The following is a 5,623-nucleotide window of genomic DNA, read 5'->3' as shown; positions in this document are numbered from 1 at the left end:
ATGTTAAACTTGTTTGGAAGTTGTATTTGGAACATAGTTAAAAGCTAGAACACACAACCTGTGAGATTTGAGCTTAATGACATGGTTACATTATTTAACCATAAAATTTTATTGTTGTGTGTTTGCTTCTCTATGATTGTGATTTATATTTTGTTCCATCCTATATGTCCAATATTTAATGTGTTATATGCATGCATATGATTGAGGCCATTATTTTATTAACTCACTTACCCCAAATAGCCTACTGATGAGCGGATAATTTATACGCTTTTTGACATTGTTTTTAGTATGTTTTTAGTAGGATCTAGTTACTTTTAGGGATGTTTTTAATAGATTTTGTGTTAAATTCACATTTCTGGACTTTACTATGAGTTTGTGTGTTTTTTTGTGATTTCAGGTATTTTCTGGCTGAAATTGAGGGACTTGAGCAGAAATCAGATTCAGAGGTTGAAAAAGGACTGCTGATGCTGTTGGATTCTTACCTCCCTCCACTCAAGGTGGATTTTCTGGAGCTACAGAACTCGAAATGGCGCGCTTCCAATTGCGTTGGAAAGTAGACATCCAGGGCTTTCCAGAAATATATAATAGTCCATACTTTGGCCAAGAATTGACGATGTAAACTGGCGTTCAACGCCAGCCTTCTGCCCAAATCTGGCGTCCAGCGCCAGAAAAGGATCCAAAACCAGAGTTGAACGCCCAAACTGGCACAGAAACTGGCGTTCAACTCCACAAATGGCCTCTGCACGTGTAACACTCAAGCCCAAGCCCAAGCACACACCAAGTGGGCCCCGGAAGTGGATTTGTACATCAATTACTTACTCATGTAAACCCTAGTAGCTAGTTTTATTATAAATAGGACCTCTTACTATTGTATTAGGTATCTTTGAACGCATTGTTCTTAGACCATAGGGGCTGGCCACACGGCCATGCCTGGACCTTCACTTATGTATTTTCATACGGTAGAGTTTCTACACTCCATAGATTAAGGTGTGGAGCTCTGCTGTTCCTCAGAGATTAATGCAAAGTACTACTATTTTCTATTCAATTCTTCTTATTTCTCTTCTAAGATATCCATTCGCACTCAAGAACGTGATGAAGGTGATGATTATGTGTGACGCTCATCATCCTTCTCCCTTATGAACGCGTGCCTGACAAACACTTCCGTTCTACATGAATTAAGCTAGAACGAATATCTCTTAGATCTCCTAACAAGAATCTTCGTGGCGTAAGCTAGAATGATGGCGGCATTCAAGAGAATCCGGAAGGTCTAAACCTTGTCTGTGGTATTCTGAGTAGGATTCAATGATTGAATGACTGTGACGAGCTTCAAACTCGCGAGTGCTGGGCGTTAGTGACAGACGCAAAAGGAGGGTGAATCCTATTCCAGCATGATCGAGAACCGACAGATGAATAGCCGTGCCGTGACAGGGTGCGTGAGCATATGATTCACTGAGAGGAGGGGATGTAGCCACTGACAACGGTGATGCCCTTGCATACAGCCAGCCATGGAAAGGAGTAAGACTGATTGGATGAAGATAGCAGGAAAGCAGAGGTTCAGAGGAACGAAAAGCATCTCCATTCGCTTATCTGAAATTCCTACCAATGATTTACATAAGTATCTCTATCCCTATTCTTTATGTTTTATTTACATAATATATTGTAGCCCATATGAGTCAACTTAACTGAGATTTGCAAGGTGACCATAGCTTGCTTCATACCAACAATCTCTGTGGGATTCGACCCTTACTCACGTAAGGTATTACTTGGACGACCCAGTGCACTTGCTGGTTAGTTGAACGGAGTTGTTTCAACACATAGGTGCCATAATAATGATTCCATACAACAACAAAGAATACTACATTGATGTGATCACAATTTCGTCCACCAAGTTTTTGGCGCCGTTGCCGGGGATTGTTCGAGTTTGGACAACTAACGGTTCATCTTGTTGCTCAGATTAGGTAATTTTCTTTTTGTTTTCTTTTCAAAAAAAAAATTTTTTTCAAAAACCTTTCAAAAATTCCTCACTTGTTTTCGAAAAAAAAAAATTTACTAAAAAAAAAATGTTTTCAAAAATAAATTATTCTATGGCTTCAAAAATTTTAAGAATGAATTCTAGTGTTTCATGAAATATGTTGAATCATATCTGGCTGTAAAGCCATACCCAAACTACTTTGGGATTGGTATTCAACTAATCACTTCAGCCCATGTAATTATATGTTGCATCCTGGCTGGCTGTAAAGCCATGTCTAAATTTATTTGGACTGAGGCAGCAATTTGTTATCAAGAGCAAGCTAGTTGGAGTTAATCCACCTGCTACTGTTTCTGATTTACATACTAAAGCTTGGCTGGCTATTAAGCCATGCCTGACCCTTTGATTGGAGCTTTAGAGCATAAGATTCCTGGAATTCATACTAAAAATTTTTGAATCCTTATTTTTCTTTTTTTTAAATAATTTTCGAAAAATATAAGTTAAAAATCCAAAAAAATTTGAAAATCATAAAAATCAAAAATATTTTCTGTTTCTTGTTTGAGTCTTGAGTCATATTATAAGTTTGGTGTCACATGCATATGCATCTAGCATTTTTAAAAAATTTCATGCATTCATAGTGTTCTTCGTGATCTTCAAGTTGTTCTTGGTAAGTCTTCTTGTTTGATCTTGATAATTTTTTTGTTTTGTGTCTTTTCATGTTTATCATATGCATTCTTGAATTCTTAGTGCGTAAGCATTAAAGAATTCTAAGTTTGGTGTCTTGCATGTTTTCTCTGCATTAAAATTTTTTCAAAATTGTGTCTATGATGTTCATCATGATCTTCAAAGTGTTCTTGGTGTTCATCTTGACATTCATAGCATTCTTGCATGCATTCATTGTTTTGATCTAAAAATTTCATGCATTGCATAATTTTCATGTTTTTCATAAAAATTTCAAAAATAAAAAAAATATCTTTCCTTTTTTCTCTCATCAAATTCGAAAATTTGGATTGACTTTTTCAAAAATTTTTAAAATCAAGTTGTTTCTTATGAGTCAAATCAAATTTTCAATTTGAAAATCTTATCTTTTTCAAAATCTTTTTCAAAAATCAAATCTTTTTCAAAATTCTTAGTTATTTTCGAAAATTCCAAAAATAATTTTCAAAAATCTTTTTCTTATTTTATACCATAATTTTCGAAAATAACATAATCAATTAATGTTTTGATTCAAAAATTTGAAGTTTGTTACTTGCTTGTTAAGAAAGATTCAAACTTTAAGTTCTAGAATCATATCTTGTGATTTCTTGTGAATCAAGTCATTAATTAAGATTTTAAAAATCAAATCTTTTTCAAAACTAACTCCAATCATATCTTTTCAAAAATATCTTCTTATCTTATCTTTTTCAAAAATATCTTTTCAAAATATCTTCTCTAACCTCCTAACTTCTTATCTTTTCAAAATTTGTTTCAACTAACTAACTAACTTTTTGTTTGTTTCTTATCTTTTTCAAAACCACCTAACTAACTCTCTCTCTCTCATTTTTTCGAAAATATCTCTCCCCCTTTTCAAAATTTCTTTTTAATTTATTAATTATTTTAATTTAAAAAAAAATTCGAAAAAATACTAAACTTTTTCAAAAACTATTTTCAAAAATCACTAACTCCTTTTCAAAAATAAATTTCGAAAATTCCCCCCCTCTCTCTCATCCTATTCTATTTATTCATTCATTAACTAACATTACTTCCTCACATCATCACCAAATTCGAACCCCCTACTCTATCTGTGTTCGAATTTCTTCTTCTTCTCTTCTACTGACAATAAGGATCCTCTTTACTGTGACATAGAGGATTCCTCTTCTTTTCTTTTGTTCTCCTCTTTCTTATGAGCAGGGACAGAGAAAAAGGCATTCTTGTTGAAGCTGATCCAGAACCTGAAAGGACTCTGAAGAGAAAATTAAGAGAAGCTAAATTACAACAATCCAGAGACAACTTGATTGAAAATTTCGAACAAGTAAAGGAGATGGCAGCCGAACCCAACAACAATGCAAGGAGAATGCTTGGTGACTTTACTGCACCTAATTCCAATTTACATGGAAGAAGCATCTCCATTCCTGCCATTGGAGCAAACAACTTTGAGCTGAAACCTCAGTTAGTTTCTCTGATGCAGCAGAACTGCAAGTTTCATGGACTTCCATCTGAAGATCCTTTTCAGTTCTTAACTGAATTCTTGCAGATATGTGATACTGTTAAGACTAATGGCGTAAATCCTGAAGTCTACAGGCTCATGCTTTTCCCTTTTGCTGTAAGAGACAGAGCTAGATTATGGTTGGATTCTCAACCTAAAGACAGCCTGAACTCTTGGGATAAGCTGGTCACGGCTTTCTTAGCCAAGTACTTTCCTCCTCAAAAGCTGAGCAAGCTTAGAGCTGATGTTCAAACCTTCAGACAGAAAGAAGGTGAATCTCTCTATGAAGCTTGGGAAAGATACAAACAGTTGACCAAAAAGTGTCCTTCTGACATGCTTTCAGAATGGACCATCCTGGATATATTCTATGATGGTCTGTCTGAGCTATCAAAGATGTCACTGGACACCTCTGCAGGTGGATCCATTCACCTAAAGAAAACGCCTGCAGAAGCTCAAGAACTCATTGACATGGTTGCTAATAACCAGTTCATGTACACTTCTGAGAGGAATCCTGTGAGTAATGGGACGCCTATGAAGAAGGGAGTTCTTGAAGTTGATACTCTGAATGCCATATTGGCTCAGAATAAAATATTGACTCAGCAAGTCAATATGATCTCTCAGAGTCTGCATTGAATGCAAGCTGCATCCAACAGTACTCAAGAGGCATCTTCTGAAGAAGAAGCCTATGATCCTGAGAACCCTGCAATAGCAGAGGTGAACTACTTAGGTGAACCTTATGGAAACACCTATAACTCAACATGGAGAAATCATCCAAATTTCTCATGGAAGGATCAAAAGCCCCAACAAGGCTTTAATAATGGTGGAAGAAACAGGTTTAGCAATAGCAAGCCTTTTCCATCATCAACTCAGCAACAGACAGAGAACTCTGAACAAAATGCTTCTAATTTAGCAAATCTAGTCTCTGATCTATCTAAGGCCACTGTAAGTTTCATGAATGAAACAAGGTCTTCCATTAGAAATCTGGAAGCACAAGTGGGCCAGCTGAGTAAAAGGATCACTGAAATCCCTCCTAGTACTCTCCCAAGCAATACAGAAGAGAACCCAAAAGGAGAGTGCAAGGCCATTGACATAAGCGCCATGGCCGAACCTGAGAGGAGAGGAGAGGACGTGAATCCCAAGGAGGAAGACGTCCTGGGACATCCAGTAATCAATAAGGAGCTTCCCTCTGGGGAAACAAAGGACTCTGAGGCTCATCTAGAGACCATAGAGATTCCATTGAACCTCCTTATGCCCTTCATGAGCTCTGATGAGTATTCCTCTTCTGAAGAGAATGAGGATGTCACTGAAGAGCAAACTGCCAAGTTTCTTGGTGCAATCATGAAGCTGAATGCCAAATTGTTTGGCATTGATGCTTGGGAAGTTGAACCTCCCTTGTTCATCAATGAACTAAGTGATCTGGATCAACTGACATTGCCTCAGAAGAGACAGGATCCTGGAAAGTTCATAAT

The 5,623-nt window shown here is 36.6% G+C and overlaps 1 non-coding gene across 1 annotated transcript; it reads right to left on the bottom strand.

Annotated features, from left to right (window-relative positions):
• Positions 1 to 4,385: 4,385 nt before the first annotated feature.
• LOC148580156 (small nucleolar RNA R71) lies at positions 4,386 to 4,493 on the bottom strand. The gene has a single exon (XR_015898954.1). It is a non-coding gene; the product is annotated as a small nucleolar RNA R71 (small nucleolar RNA).
• Positions 4,494 to 5,623: the final 1,130 nt, after the last annotated feature.

The sequence above is a fragment of the Arachis ipaensis genome, chromosome B10, assembly GCF_059453495.1.
Source record: "Arachis ipaensis isolate K30076 ecotype BB chromosome B10, ASM5945349v1, whole genome shotgun sequence".
NCBI lineage: Eukaryota > Viridiplantae > Streptophyta > Magnoliopsida > Fabales > Fabaceae > Arachis > Arachis ipaensis.
The sequence above is the reverse complement of the archived record's forward strand: the minus strand, read 5'-3'. Positions and strand labels throughout refer to the sequence as shown.